The sequence below is a fragment of the Trachypithecus francoisi genome, unplaced genomic scaffold (assembly GCF_009764315.1).
Source record: "Trachypithecus francoisi isolate TF-2019V2 unplaced genomic scaffold, Tfra_2.0 Lachesis_group12, whole genome shotgun sequence".
Classification (NCBI taxonomy): domain Eukaryota; kingdom Metazoa; phylum Chordata; class Mammalia; order Primates; family Cercopithecidae; genus Trachypithecus; species Trachypithecus francoisi.
The window spans coordinates 106235981-106252469 of NW_022681457.1; the positions used below are offsets into that span (position 1 = coordinate 106235981).

General features: G+C 52.4%; 1 protein-coding gene across 4 annotated transcripts in view; it reads right to left on the reverse strand.

The window, feature by feature from the left end:
- Positions 1-16489, reverse strand: part of PAX7 (paired box 7) — a 117958-nt gene that overhangs the window by 57344 nt on the left and 44125 nt on the right. The gene's annotated exons all lie outside the window — the stretch shown is intronic.

A 16489-nucleotide genomic window follows, 5' to 3' on the forward strand; every position in this document is an offset into this window, starting at 1 on the left:
GTTCCAGGTTATAGTAAGCCAATCACACCACCATACTTCAGCCTGGGCAAGAGAGCAAGACCCTGTCTCAAAAAGAGAAAAAGTGCATGCGTCCAGAGCTGCCCATCAAGAAGCTTAGATTACAGGCCTGACTCTGCTCCTAAATGCCAGTGACCCTGGGAAGGCCACCTCCCCTCCTCGGGCCTCACTTTCCCCATTTGTGACATGAAGGGTTTGGATTAGGTGACTTCCACTGACAAGCTCTCTCTCGGATGTCCCAGGGTCTTGTGAGGGATCCCCCTAGGCTAGAGGAGCCCTCACCTGAATGACCTTGGTCAAGGCCATGGACCCCATCCCATCATCCCCACTAATTTCCACCATGGAGACTGCGGGTGGGTGAAGGCCTTTTGCTTCCTGGGCCTGGAGAGCCCAGAAGGTTGGAGCCAGCTCACTTCCCAGGACTGGTTGGGGGTATCAGGCCAGGAATCTGCTTCAGCCCTGGGCCCAAGTTAGGGAGGCTGCAGGAAGCCCCTGCTCAGCCTCCTTAGCTGTTGGGACTGAGATACCCAGGAACCAGCTCCCTGTCCCCATCAATCCTGTGGCTCCTGCCCATCTCTGACCCAGCAGAGGGGATGCTAGCAGGGCATCTCCCAGCTAGGGTTCTGAAGCTGCCCCTCAGCAGCCCCTGGGGAGCCATGGGGAGCATGGAGAAGAGGAAGCAGAAAGGAAGATGGAGAAGAGAGCGGACACTCAAAGGCTACCTTCCTTCCTCCCCACTCCTCTTCCTCCTTTTTCTCTTTTGCCTTCATTTCTTTCTCCCCTTTCCTCTCCTTCTCCATCTCTGGTATTCCTGGAAGCACTTTTATTTTTTGTCATTGACTCATTCATTCCCTCCCCCAAAGCATTTATTGAGTATTTGCTATGCACCTGAAGAGGCCAGGTATGCAGTGGGCAAGGTAGGACCTGAGCCCTGGGCTTGGAGCACTCAGCCTGAGTCAAGCTAGAAGAGCCTGGGAGACCTCGTGCTTGCATCAGAGGTGGGAGAAACTGAGTCCCAGAAAGGTAATGTGAGGTGCACTCAAACACTGCTCCCCGCCCTGACCCCTTCCACCAATACAAAGATCCCTTCCTCCCAATCGCTTCAAGTGTTAATTACATGAATAGGCCTAGACCCCTCCCCCAAGGGACAACCCCCTCCTCCCCTCAACAAAAACAAAAAGAGAAACTAGTACAGCCTTAGATATTAAGTGGAGGTGAAGGGAAAGGCACTGCAGGCAGAGGGGAGAGCACATGCAAAGGCCTGGTGTGTCAAAAGGCATGCTGGGTAATTTAATCATGGGGCCACATTCACAGCCAGGAAGCTGGTGGGTGTGGCCTGGGGGTGTGGGAGGTCATGAGCCTGGAGGGTCATCCGTCTTGGCAATGCCTCTCTGCCCTGGGCCCACTTGCTTCCATCCTGCTATCTTGTCCGTTGGGAGGTTATCCTTGCTTTTTGTTGGCCAGTGCCAGGTGGTCTCTGACTATGACGCCATGCCACACAGCGAAGGAACGGATTGCAAGGGAGTCCTGCCTTCATCGTGGCCTGCCTCATCCCCAAGGGTAGAGATCTGGGGTCAGATCTAACCCCCACCTCTGCCCTTGCCTTTCCTGCTGGGGCTGCCAGCTACCCAGCCCCCCCGTCACTGTGGGGAGACCACGGTGGGCACAGCTGCCATCCTGGGGGCCCTTCCCCACCATGTCTGGGGCTCAGAGCCAAATACAACTAACACCAAGGATTCAATTCCTGAAATACACTGCATAACCTCAGTGTTCTGATGGTGACTGAGAAAGCCAGCCCTTGGGGCTTCAGAAGAAGGAAGCAGGCATTTGTTGGGCAGGCAGGGAGGCCAGCCCGTGGATGGGGAATGCGGCACCAGATTCAGTTCAACAGTGAGGACACTTGAGCTCAGACAGGAGCTGAGAGGGATGGAGACCAGAGTTGTAGGGAGTGCAATCTCTGGGCAGAGACTGTCCTCAGAGCTGTGAGGTCTGACCTCACAGAGGTCAGAGGGCAGACACAGGCCCTATCCTTGGAAAGCCCCAGTCTGATGGAGGAGGCACAGGCTTGTCCTGGGGGAAATCCTAGTCTTTTTTATTTTTTATTTTTTATTTTGAGACGGAGTTTTGCTCTGTCAACCAGGCTGGAGTGCAGTGGCGCCATCTCTGCTCACTGCAACCTCCGCCTCCTGGGTTCAAATGATTCTTGTGCCTCACCCTCCCGAGTAGCTAGGACTACAGGCACTTGCCACCATGGCTGGCTAATTTTTGTATTTTTAGCAGAGATGGGGTTTCGCCATGTTGACCAGGCTGGTCTCCAACTCTGGTCTTGAACTCCTGACCTCAGGTGATCCACCAGCCTAGGCCTCCCAAATTGCTGGGATTACAGGCGTGAGCCACCGCGCCTGGCCTGGAAATACTAATCTGACGGAGTCTGCATTCAGTTCTAGAGCAGCGCTGTCCAATAAGAGTTTCTGCGATGATGGAAACGTTCTAGATTCACAGTGTTCAATGTGGCAGTACTAGCTACATGGGGTTTTCAGCATCTGAAACTTCCCTACTGCAACTGAAGAATTTCATCTTTCATTGTATTTAATTTTAATTCAAATTCACATAGTCACGCGTGGCTGGTGGCCCCACTGAGGCCAGCACAGTCTGAGACAGTCATTAACACAGTTTTCCTCTCTTCTTAACAAAGAGAGGGCAGGCCCCAAGCTCACAGCTTCCCATGTGCAAGTCTCTAGGTAGAATTTAACAACGTTGCTTGTTTTTATGCTATTTATGGTTTTTATGGTTCCCATCTATTTATAGGAAACGATACTCATTTTCCATTTATAAGAGCATTAGTACCCTTGAATTTGGTTTTTAAAGGTGCTTTTGGATATAGTAAAATATTAAGGAAATAATAGGACAAGATATAGAGTTGTGACCAAAATCATGACTGCAGTTAGCAAAAGACCAACATTTGCTTTATGCCACTGATGGATAAAATTCAAGGTGCTTCTGCCAAGCCCCGGCCTCAGTGCCCTCTCATGCGTCAGCTGATCCCTCAGTCCTGCAAGTCACCTGCAGCTTTCTAGACTCACCATGGAGTTCTAGGTCTAATTCCTTCCTGTCTCCTTGTCCTTCCCACTCCTCATTCTGCAGGGATTTGGGGAACTCCGTGGATCCAGAGAGATGCCCAGACCGAAGCCCAGACTGGGGAAGGCCAAGCAGGGCCCACGGGTCTCTCTTGTCCAAGAGGATCTGGCATGATCCTCTCGGATGTTGGAGGTTGCCATAACAACCCTCTGGACACTAAGTGGGGAGGGCAGAGCTCTGTCTTGCTGTCCACTGAGATCCAGAGAGATCTCCAGAAAACAGAATTGCACTTTGTTTGCGACTTCAATCCCTGAAAAAGAGCTTCCACCACCCGCCTTGGCCAAGCTCAGGGGAAGAGACCCCCATTTTAGAAATTCTGTGCCAGCCTTCATAGGTCTGTGAAGCTGGGACTACTGACTCTTTTACAAACAGGTATACCGAGGCTCAGAGAGGTTCAGTCACTTGGATGGAGGACACACAACCAGTAAGCCCTGGAGAGGAATTGGTGGGAAGGGACACATTGGGAGGGAGTTTGAGGGTCCTCTGGGACAGCCCTGGCCTAATCAGGAGTCCTGGTCTCGGCAGCCTGAGACCTGGCTTGTGGGCTCTGTCTTTCCCTAGCTGTGTGGTCTTGGACAAGTCACTCCCCTTCTCAGGACCTTGGTTTTCTCAGCTATAAAAATGAAGATAACAATATATCCTTTTTACCTCCCTGGATGGCTTTGACAATGGAGTGAAATAAAGATGATGGGGCCTGGTGTGGGGGTCAGGAGTTCAAGACCATCCTGGGCAACAGTGAAACCCCGTCTCTACTAAAAAGATGAAAATTAGCCAGGCGTGATGGTGTGCGCCTGTAATCCCAGTTACTTGAGAGGCTGAGATAGGAGAATCACTTCAATCCAGGAGGTGGAGGTTGCAGTTAGCTGAGATCATGCCACTGCACTTCATCCAGGACAACAGAGCAAGACTCTGTCTCAAAAAATAAAAATAAAAAATAATAATGAAATAAAATAAAATAAAGATGATGGGAGTAATTTGCAACTTCAAGGACCCATGAAGGCTATTACTATTGTTGATGATGAGGACAACGACAGTGGTGATGACAGAAAAGGAAACAGAGTGGGGAGTACAGGGCCAAAGCAGCATGAGAAGGGACACAAAGAGCCCCACTGCCACCACATCAACCTCACTTCAGCTTCCTGCACCCCCAATTTCTTGGGGTGCCCTTCCCGCTCCCCACCCCTGGAAACTGTTTAGCCTCAGAGTTAATCAACAGGATTAGGTGGAATTGGCCACAGAGGCCCTGCTGGCTGGGCTGAGACTTCTGTGCACCAAAAGCTGGTACCTTGGTGAAGCCTGAGCAGCTGGTTCGGGGAGAGGGATGTGGGGGGAGTGAACATGGGAATGCATTCATTAAACGGCAGCCAGATTCGGGGTGTGCAGTAGGGGAGCAGCCTCATGGCCAGCCTCGGCTCCTGCCCTCACACTCTCAAATAGCTAAGGAATGGATGGTCCCAGGGAGTGCTGGTCTGGAGATTGTACCAAAAGAGAAGGATACAGGGAGAGACGCTCTCTCTGGGTTTCTGGATCCTGTCTCTAATTATGGATGTGGGGCAGTCCATACTGAGCAAAGGAGAATTGCAGCTCCTACCTGAGAGACCTCCCAATCTCATGGGGGAGAAACAGCCTCTGTTTTAGGAAGCTCCCAGTCTGATAGAGGAGGTATCACCCCTGTCCTGGAGATTTTCCAGTCCAGTGGAGGAAACACTGCCAGATGAATCAGGGCACAGGACAGACGTAAAACATCAAGGCAGCGTGTGACTCGTTAGAGCAGCAGAGCCTCGGGACAGAATGAGGGGCGGGAGGTGCTGGGAGCTGTCTGCGTTGTCAAAGCTTTGGGGTGAGCAGGAGCAAGTTCAGCTCCAGGCAGAGTCAAGCCCAGGCTGAGGTGATGGTGATGGTGATGGTGATGGATGGAAGGTTGCTGGGGGCAGCTCTCGTCATCTCTCCCCCAGCCTTTGCCTCTCCCTTCAAAGCCTCCTTTCACAGCCACTGACCTCTGGAAGCCATCACTGACTGCCAGCGTGTGCCAGGAAGCCTCCGCCATGCCAGCAAGGCCTCAACCACCATGGGCCCTACCCATGTGTCCCCATTCACCGCACCATCCCATGCAGTTCCCTGTCCAGTCACTCACAGCTTCTGTGAGCGCGTGAGCCAGGTGGGTCTTGCCTTGATGCCTTTGAACACGAGGTTCCTCTGCTCAGAGCACCTTCCCTCTTCCTGAGAGTGCTCATCCAGCACCATCCAGCTCTTGGGTCACCTCCCCCAGCAGGGCTTCCTGGGCCCATCCAAGGTGATTTCAGTCCCCCCCCCCTTGGGGTTCTCAAAGCTCATCAGGAGACACTGAACTCAATCATTTATGGGTCTGTGAGTCTCACTGGGCTGGGAGATCCTTGAGTGTGGCAGGGACTACGCCTGGGACACAGCACATGCTCAGTAAAGGCCTCTTGAATGAATAGAGCTAGGCAGAGCGATCACAACGTTCCTCTTGAACTCTGACACATTGCAGCAGTCACCCCCCTGCACTTGTGCACAGCGCTCTACAGTTTACAAGGCCTTTTGTTGTCCCAGTATAGTCTCTCCCAATAAGGGCAGGGGAAGGCAGGCAGTGTTATCCCCATTTTACAGATACTCAGTGGAGTCCCAGGGCAGTGAGGCTGCAAAGTAAACCCAGGACTCGGGACTCCCAGTCCAGTCCAGAGAAGGCCAATTTGGCTACAGCAAGTTCCCGGGTGATGGAAAATTCCATTTCTGATCCCGAAAACCAGTGTGGCTTCTCTCTTCCATCCCCACCCTTTCCCTCCTCCATCTTTTGCCAGAGGAAAAGCCTTGAACTAAAGTGGCCACAATCTCTGGACCTACCCAGCTCACAGAGGACCAGGAAGCAGCTGACCCATCTCTAAATCACCCACTCCAGATCAGTGGAGGCCGGCAGTGATCCTGAGGTTTGGGGTCCCTCTCTCAGCCTCCCTCATACACCCCAGAAACCCTCCCACCCGTGCTCCTGTGCTCCCCTCTCCAGCAGACTCCCAACCCAGCTTTTATTACAGTTTAACATAGGCCCCGGCATGGAGCTGTGGCAGAGAAATGAATCACATAATAGTTGATATGCGTTTTAATCAAGTAATTCGGGCAGAGCTGAGAGCTGGCGAGAGTAGGCCAGGCCTCCCTGAATACCAAACAGGCCTGGGCGCAGGTCTCAGAAAATGGAAAAGTCATTTACAGCTCAGCTGGGGGCCCAGCAAGCTGGGGCCATGGCAGGAACCCTCCCTGCCCCTCTGAGGGAACCACTCAGCTGTAACCGGTGCACAGTGCATCGGGCTTGGGCATGGCTGCCGGAGTCAGACCGCACACAAGGACAAGGCGAGGGGGGATCGGACCGAGAGGCAGGGGCTTGGACTCCAAGTTAAACCTCCCTAGGGGCCCAGCAGAGGATGAAGTGTCCCACTACAGTCCACCTCTTCTGCTCACACTCCTTTTGGGTGCTCATCTCAGTGTTGGGCACCACACCCAGCCAGCACTGTCCTTAATCTCTGCTTTTCTCCCTTCATGGCTCCCATGCAGCCAGCCCAGCACTGAGGCCAGGAGATCCTGAGTCCCTGTTAGCTTGGAACCTGTCCTGTATCTGCCCACCCCATCTCTTCCTGGACTCCAGCCACCACCTTCTCCCCTAGCAATGGCAGGCCTTCGCACAAGCTGTGCCCTCTGCCTACGTCCCCTCCTGCCCTCCTCATGGCCTGGTGAACTGCTGCAGTTTGCAGCTGGTCAGGCCAAGGAGAGCGAGCACTGAGGAGCACAGGCTCCGGGCTCAGTCTGGCTGGATTCTGTGGCCCCCACATATGCAAAACACAGATAATAACAGAGACACCCCCAACTCTCCCTCAGCACATATGACAGATGTGCTATGTATTCTGTTTCATCATCTGTCCCCAGCACCCGTCCACCACCCACTGCATACTCCACAAGGATGGACATTATTATTATTATTATTATTATTATTATTATTTGAGACAGTCTCCCTGTGTTGCCCATGCTTGAGTGCGGTGGCTTGATCTCAGCTCACTGCAACCTCTGCCTCCCAGGCTCAGGTCATTCTTATGCCTTAGCCGCCCAAGTAGCTGGGATTATAGGCACCTGCCACCACACCTGGCTAATTTTTGTATTTTTAGCAGAGACAGGGTTTTGTCATGTTGGCCAGGCTGGTCTCAAACTCCTGACCTCAGATGATCCACCCACCTCAGTCTCCCACAGTGCTGGGATTACAGGTGTGAGCCACCGCACCCGGCCAATGGGCATTCTTGACTGTCCTTTTGTTCGTTGCTGAATCTCCAATGCTCGGCACAAAGTGGGCACTCAAATATTTGTTGCATGAATGAATGGATGATAAAATGAGTTGGTATCTTACAGCACATAAAGTAGTGCTGAGTTGGTAACAACTGAATGTTCAAAGAAAATGAAATGTAGAAAAACAACAGTGTTGACAGGTAAGCCTTCCTCGGTGCTCTCTTCCCTCTGGGTCTAAGGTATCCATAGCTGCATTTTCTTTTTTTTTTTTTTTTTTGAGACGGAGTCTTGCTCTGTCGCCCAGGCTGGAGTGCAGTGGCCGGATCTCAGCTCACTGCAAGCTCCGCCTCCCAGGTTCACGCCATTCTCCTACCTCAGCCTCCCGAGTAGCTGGGACTACAGGCGCCCGCCACCGCGCCCAGCTAGTTTTTTGTATTTTTTAGTAGAGACGGGGTTTCACCATGTTAGCCAGGATGGTCTCGATCTCCTGACCTCGTGATCCGCCCGTCTCGGCCTCCCAAAGTGCTGGGATTACAGGCTTGAGCCACCACGCCCGGCCCATAGCTGCATTTTCATTGCTGGGACAGAGCAAAACTATCCACGCTTGATTCATTTCAAATGTGTCTGTGTACTCACTCAGTCCCAGTATCTGGGAGTTCAAAGGTGAAATCAACCCAGCTCTACTCTAGCGGTGCAGGGGAGATGGGTGGAGGGGAGGTCAGGTCCTGGATGGAGCCACTGAGTCAACCACCTGACCAGTTAGCCCTGCTCTGGTTTCTGGCTGTACCCGACCACTCTCCTTACCCCCAGCCTCTTCCCCCATACATGTACTCCCCTGTCCTGGTGAGCAGGGACCCCAGCCAGGTGCCCTGCCCCATCCAGACAGCTGGGCAGTAGTGCAGGGACAGGTGGAGAAGGGGATTGAGTGAGGGTACAGGAGTAGACAGGGGGCTCTGCACCTTCCCCTTGAGACCCATCCTTGACAGATGGGATCTCCATCAACTCCCCAGGCCCTGCCTACCCCAGCCCACAGCCCGGCAGTGCCTCCTCTCTCCCCTTCCCAGGCAGGCCCAGGAGGGGCCAGGTATGTCTTAAGGCCACAGCACATCTGGGGAGTCCATTATCTCCAACCTTGGACCAAGGCTACATAGCCAAGTTGCTGGTCCCAGAGGAGGGGACAGGAGCTGGGTCTCAGGGACTTGCCCAGGGCCACTGTGCAGAAGGTGGCAGGGTGGGGATTCTAATGGGGGGTTTTCCAGGGCTGGAGTCCCACCCACTTCAGGCTGCTCCCCACACCCCCAATTCTCTACTGGGAAGAAGACAGGGTGAGGTGGCATTGATTCAGTTGGGAACACTTCTTGCTTCTTCTCGAAGGGGATTCTAGAAAGGGGGCGACATGGCTCCTCCCCCTCCATGGGGCCCAACAGCAGGCAAAGGGCGAGACCCCTCCATGCTGACATCTGAAGGGTGCCGCCGGCCCCTAACCAGAACCCAGGCCTCAGGCTCCGTGGCCAGGTCCTCTGGCTGCCCCAGAGGCCTCCTGGGGGCCGGGAAGCATTGGCAACACGAGGATCCAAATAGGCTCTGTCTGACTCCAGATCCTACGCTGTCTCCCAGTGACTGAGAGAAGCCCACAGGTTCAATTTCACTCTCCCAACTCAAGGAGAGGAGGGAGAGAGGAGAGTGTCTTTAGGAAAGCCACAGTTGGACTCTCCCCTTGTTCACAAAACTTGACAAAACTTTTTCTTCTCCAGGGAGCTCCCATCCAACCCCACCAGGCCGGATTTAAAATTCTAAGCCCAGCTGGGCCTAGTGGCCCACACCTGTAATCCCAGCACTTTGGGAGGCCCAGGCGGGTGGATCATCTGAGGTCAGGAATTCGAAACCAGCCTGACCAACATAGTGAAACCCCGTCTCCACTAAAAATACAAAATTAGTTATACATGGTGGTGCATGCCTGTAATCCTAGCTATTCTGGAGGCTGAGGCAGAAGAATCACTTGAATCCGGGAAGTGGAGGTTGCAGTAAGCAGAGATTGCACCATTGCACTCCAGCCCAGGCAACAAGAATGAAACTCCGCATCAAAAAATAAAATAAATAAAATAAAATAAAATAAAATTCTAAGCCCTAGGTAGATGATTTGCACCACAAAATCTGATGCAAGGGGAAACTGCAGTTGGGCATTCTCTGATCCTGGCTCTGTGCTAGCAGCATGGTACTGTCCTTAGACACTAGAGGGCACTGTGTATACATTCCTGCCAGGAAGAAGTCTTTCTAGGAAGAAGGAAGTAGTACTGCTTGAAATGGTACTGTGTAGTTGCCCGGACAGAATTCAGAGCCCTGTATTCTCGTGGCAGACCCAGAGCTCTTTCTTCTGCACCAAGCTGTGTACCAAGCACAAAGCACATATGGGAGATGAGGCAAGAGGCTGAAGCTGAAGATGTCATAAGGACCCTTCCAACTCGGTCTCTTTATCATGCTGGTGTCCTGTGCAGCTAATATGGAGTTTTGGAAGGGGTGGCAGCTGTGGATTAGTGAGGAGGACGAGGTGGGACATTTTAAGAGGGCACTTTGGTGGGCAGGGGCAGGCCCACTCTAAGAGGAGCTCAGCTCCAAATCTTTTTTTTTTGTTTTTTGTTTTTTTTTTTTTTGAGACGGAGTCCTGCTTTGTTGCCCAGGCTGGAGTGCAATGGCACAATCTCAGCTCACCACAAACTCCGCCTCCTGGGTTCAAGCAGTTCTCCTGCCTCAGCCTCCGGAGTAGCTGGGATTACAGGCATGCACCACCATACCCGGCTAACTTCATATTTTTAGTAGAGACTGGGTTTCTCCATGTTGGTCAGGCTGGTCTCAAACTCCTGACCTCAAGTGATCTGCCCACCTCAGCCTCCCAAAGTGCTGGGATTACAGGCGTGAGCCTCCACACCCAGCTCAAAATCTTTTACACTCTTCCTGTGACTTTAAGTCCATCTTCAAATTACTCGCTAGTTCTCATTCACTTCTCTTATGGGTTATTTCAATCATTTACTCACCCAAGTTATTTAAGCAGTAGGGAGAGCAACAATTGTGCTGGGCAGAGCAGAGGTCACTATGCTGCTCCTGAAGGGCTTGCCCACTTGGTCCTGTCTTACAGAGTGTGGTGGAGGTAGCAACGGTTGGCACTGGGGGAGAGGTGAGAAGAGTAGAGGCAGTGGGGTCAGACGGACCTGGGTTCGAGTTTGGAATCTGCCTCCCACCAGCCATAACTCCTGGGTATGTTTAAGTCCTGAGCCTTATTCTTCTTATCTCTAAAGGGCGAGAGTGATGGGAGACAGAAAGGAGGAGGGGAGGTGAGGAAAATTGGACGGAGGCTGAGCTCCCAGCCTTGTGCATGATGGGCACTTCTGGGCTGGCCAGCCTGCCAGCCACCACTCCCAGACCTAGTCTCTCCTCTCCTTCAAAACGGAAGCCTGGCAGATGGAGAGCTGGCACTCTGGGCTCATCCATGACCTACAGTGTGACCCTGAGCATGTCACTTGTCACTTGTCCTCTTGGAATCTCCATCTGCTTATCCATCCCCTGGGAATAAGAGCTGTCACCCTGTCTACTCCCCAAGGTACTGGTGTGGCTCCAGGGGAGGGAACCTAGAGAAACACACAGAATGGGGTACCCTTGATACGACTACCCCCACTAACCTAGGAAAGTGACTTAATTCTTCTGGGACTCAATTTCCTCATCTGTAAAATGAGGACAAGAATAGTACCAACCCCATAGACTTGTCATGCACAAAGAAGAAAGGAATTACTGCCAGGCAAGAACAGTTCCAGGTACTCAGTAAGCACCCAATCCATGTTAGCTGTTATTATTGCTGCTATTGTTATTATTGGCCCCTCCATGTAGCGTGGACCTATTTTACTTCTGTGTCCCTCAGAGGCAAGCACATTTGCCTGGCACAAAACACAAAGGAATGAATGCACAGATGAATGAATGAGCAAATGACTGAATGAATGAACACGCGTTTGTCATCCTTTCCTTATTCTTCCATGGTGGAGGCTTTGCACACCCCAAGCCATGCCCACAGACCCCACGTCCATCCCATCCCATCCTTTCCTCAGAAATCTGTCCTGGATGCAAAATGTACCTACAGAGTAGAAGGTGCCAGGTGGTCTCAGGTAAGTGATTCAGCTGTAGCATAAATGCTGGAGGCACTAAGGGGCCAGAGGAAGACAGACACCCAGGAAGCTGGAGCAGGGGAAGCCTAAGGAGAGGTCTCAAAATCAGCAGAGGCGAAAGAGCAGTAGCTGGGGCTCCAGTGGCCAGATGAAGCTGCCCGACATGGCGAGGAAAAGGCAGCCCCGATCACCCATCCGCGCTCCACAGAGCGGCTGTGAAAGGACCACATGCCTGAGAGGCCAAGCCTGCGGGACCCTCCTTCTCCCCCTCCCTACGCCCTCGCCCCTCCTCAGTACTGGAGCCCTGGGAGACAGAGGGGCTGTGTCCAGTTGGAAAGTTGTTCGGAGGTGGAGATGGAAAATGGCTTTCAGCCTCCTCCCTCTGCCCCTGTAACTCCCTGCTTCTGGGCTCAGCCATGAAGAAGGACTTAAACCTGGGGCTCACTCTACCCTGAAGACGGGGCTCTGTGAACCCATGCAGTGTCCTCCAGTGGGGCTGGGTGTGAAGGCCACAGGGGAAGAAGCATTCAAACCACTGCTAGTGTGCTTTGACCTTACGAAGCACCTTTCCTGTAGCAAGTCACATCACCTCACTACAATGCTCACCAGTACTTCTATTAGCCCCATTTTACAGGTGAGGAAACTGAGGCTCAAAGGGGTCAAGTGAGGAAACTGAGGCTCAAAGGGGTCAAGTAACTCAATGGCAGAATGACAGTGAAGGCCAGGCAGCTGGTCCCAGTGCCCTCTTAACCATCGAGGTGGCACTTCTGAGCCTGCTGTGCCAGGTCCTCTGCACCGGCTCAAACATGCCCACCCTGCAGAGCCACTTCCAGCCTCCATACCGGCTTGTGCCCTGGGATGTTACCTTCAAATTAGTCCCTGTTGTCTAACCCCACCATCCTCCCAGTCTGGACACGAAGGCCACATAGTCCATGAAACTCTCCAAGACTGCCACATCCAGAGAACTCTGCTTGAATCCCTGTGGCATTTGCTGCCCGTGCTGTCCTCTCAGCCCTTGGTATCAACTCCTGCTAGAGACTAATAATTAGCTTTCAGTGGATATGTGGGTATGTGTGGAAAGTCCATCTTCCCATCAAACTGAGGACAGCCCAGGGTAGAGATGTGCCTTTATAATAAGACTGGGAGTTCCTCGAGGGTGGAAACTCTATTTTTTATTATACCGGGCATTGCTCGAGGGCAGAGTGACTAAGGACATCTCTGCGGTTCCTATCATTCTAGAATTTTTTTTTTTTTCTTTTTTGAGACAGAGTTTTGCTCTTGTTGCCCAAGCTGGAGTGCAATGGCACGATCTCGGCTCACTGCAACCTCCACCTCCCAGGTTCAAGCAATTCTCCTGCCTCAGCCTCCCGAGTAGCTGGGATTACAGGCATGCACCACCATGCCTGGCTAATTTTGTATTTTTAGTAGAAAAGGGGTTTCTCCATGTTGGTCAGGCGGGTCTTGAATTCTCAACCTCAGATGATCCACCTGCTTTGGCCTCCTAAAGTGCTGGGATTACAGGCGTGAGGCACTGTGCCTGGTTAAATGATTCTTTTCTTTACTTGTCTTTCTTTTTCTTTTTCTTTTTTTCTTTTTTGAGATGGAGTCTCACTCTGTCACCCAGGCTGGAGTGCAGTGGCGTGATCTTGGCTCAATGAACCTCCACCTCCTGGGTTCAAGCGTTTCTCCTGCCTCAGCCTCCCGAGTAGCTGGGAGTATAGGCGAATGCCACCACGGCTGGCTAATTCTTGTATGCTTAGTAGAGACAGGGTTTCACCATATTGGTCAGGCTGGTCTTGAACTCTCGACTTCGTGATCTGCCCACCTCAGCCTCCCAAAGTGCTGGGATTACAGGCGTGAGCCATTGTGCCCGGCTAGAATGCTTTTAATCACAGTCTATAGGAACTGTAGCCATCAGTTAAATAAAGAAGCCACCCTCGTCATCACAAGCACAGCGAGGAGAACTGATTAAGCTTCTCCAAAGTCAGAGCTTCTCCCCCAGGACTCTGTGCCAGTTTCCTTTCCCTCTGGAGTTATTTCTATCCTTCCCGTTTCCCGTCTATCCCCACACTTCTATCTTCCTTCAAATAGGCCTCCCAGGAAAACTCTGAAACCTAACATTCTGTGCACCTAGCAAGGTGTACAGAGAAGCATGTGCCCCACAGGTGTTTACTAAGCATCCAGCGGTGCCTCATAAACCACACTAACAAAAGCTACAGCAGTTAATGTTCATCGCGACGCGAACTAGGGATCTCAGGATCCTGCCATCGTGAAAGAGATGCGCTCTCCGAAAGATGGGCATGCTGTGCGCCGGTCCTGGAGTGCTGATGAGAAAGTCAAGCAGGATCGCTGGAAACATAAGCCCAACACGCCCACCACTGGGGCAGTTGCTACAATGGAGGCCATGCCGCCCCCCTTAGAAACAAAATCTCCACCTGAGAAGCCCACCCAATGAAACAGACTTCACCGGTGCTCTGGAACACCAACACCAAAGCCATCAACTTGGTTATTTCCCCTGTTACTGCCTCCAGGAACGCCAGATTAAAACACGAGTTATCATGGCAGAAGTGTCCCCCAAATCACCTGCAGTCAACCAGCATGCCCCATTTAGATGAGAGGACTCTTCACATTGCCCAGAGGAGCCTGTGGGCTGGTTGTAAAGACGAGGGGGATTGGGGTTGAAACCCTGAAGTTTGTCCCTGACTTTACCTCCAACTTGCTGTGTGACCTTTGCTGAGTCTAAACCCCTCTCTAAGTCGCATTTTCCCTACCCCTAAAACCGAGGGGTCTTCCTGGATCTCAAAGAACAGCCTGAGAAGGGGCATGGGCTGTATCTGATGGATAAGTCCCATCTCCAGGGTTCAGGACAGTGCTGGGCATACAGTGTGGCTGGCTTTCAACAATGCCTGTTGCTGGAGAAAGGATCATTGTTTGGTGGGGGTGATGAGGAGTTTCGGAAAGGGGTACGATCCTAAGGATCCTAAGCTATGTGGTGTGCAGCACAAGTGACAGGACGCCCTGAGATCATCTGCTTCCTGTGGGGGAGGGGAAGGACCAATTTCATCACCCTTCCATTCGGCCTGGGGCCTGCCCTGCCTCCTGGGATCCCCCAATCCCCCTCTTTTCCTCTTAGGAGAAGGGGGTGGGGACGCCTTATCCTTCCCTTCCCCTCTCCTCCCCCAACTTCCCCTCCCCTCCTCCAGCCACTCATGGGCCCCTTGTGTCTCCGGCTGGTCGCTGGGCAGCGAGAGGCCTTTCACGGTGCATTCTCCCGCTGGCCCCCTCCCCACCCTCTCTCCCCAGCAACCCCATCCTGTCGTGCCCCCATCAATCTACAGCAACCCAGCCCTCTCCAGCTGGCCTGGCTGGGCCGTTCCCAGGCAGAGCAGGTCCACAGTGGAAGGTGGTGGAAAAATGTGGACAAATTTCTGATTTGCAACACTCTGGGAAAGAGTTTATTGCCATTGTTTGAGGACGAATGTATAAATAAAGCAAGGCGAAGATGGCAGGGGGAGGCTGGTGAAAGGCAGAAAACGAGAAATTTTATGGCCATAAGGAGCGTACTCTAATGGTGATTTTTGAGGCACTGGACCATGGTAGTTACTTAGCCAAATGATTGCTGTGAAGCTGGGTGAGGTGGCTTATTTCTTAATTACTGTTACGTATTATGTCAGGCGGATGCCCCAACCCTGGAAAACTTGGTCCTGAGCGGACCTGGCTTGGAACCAGCTCCTGGTGCAGGGATGCTGGTGGGCAGATGGGAGGCTAAGTGAGGGCCGTCACCTGCCCTGATCAGGGGAGCGATCCTGGGGTCTGCTTCATCTCCCCACTGCCCAGACTCCTGTCCCCCGAAACACCACCAAGAGAAGAAGTGAAAGAAAGACTCGAACTTAGAGCCACGCCTCCAAGATATGAATTCACTCAACACATCAGGGTTGAACACAGGGATGAGCCCGGTTCTGAGCTAGTTATGAGAGCTGTGACAGAAAATGAGACTTCAAAAGCTGTTTACAAAAAGCAGCCGGGGGCTCATTCTGGCTTCCTGGCTGGGAGTCTCTGCAAAGCTATTCAGAGAGCAGGACAGCAGGTGGGAGGGGCAGCCCGAGAAGGGGGCCTGGGCTGTATCTGATGTATTCATTACCCCACCTCCAGAGCCCAGGACAGCACCGGCATACAGTCGGGCTGGGGACAGGAGAGATGCCCTGACATGCTATGTCACCTTGGCCAAGTAGGTGGCCTCTCTGAGCCTCTGTTCCTTCACCCATAAAACTGGGTGGGCTGGGTGGGGCTAAATAGTCCCTTTTTGGTTCGAACATCTTAAGATTCTGTGATTCTAAGATGCTATGGTTCTGTTGCTGTCAGAGTTGGTGAGATCGATTTTTCGAAGGCCATCGGCACGTGCCTATTGGACACTTTCGGCTTCTTTTCATGGTTGGTGTGTGTCAGGTAAGGCAGCCACAGAGGAAAGAAGGGGGCTACTGAGGGTCTACTATGTCCCAGGAAGTCAGTGGGCACTGCATCCTTTCATAGAATCTTCGCAATCATCTCATGGGAAGATGACTCTTTCAAACACTCGGAAAGATGTGGAGACTTGCTCAGATGCTAAGTAGCAAAGTCTCCTTTCAAACCCAGGTGGGGCAGACACCAAAGCCAATGAACGCATTTTGAGTAAAGCAAGCCACCTCCCCTACATCTTCTAGACGAGCTGTCAAGTGTCAGCAGCATCAGAATCACCTAGAGGACCTCTGGAAACACAGGTTGTCGGGCCCCATGAGGGAGCTCAGGAAGTCTCGTTCCCAGCAAGTTCCCAGATGATGCCGCCACTGCTGTTGGTGGGGGTGGGGGTGGGGGTGGTTCACAATTTGAGAACCAGTGTTCCATAGAAATGCAGAGAAAAC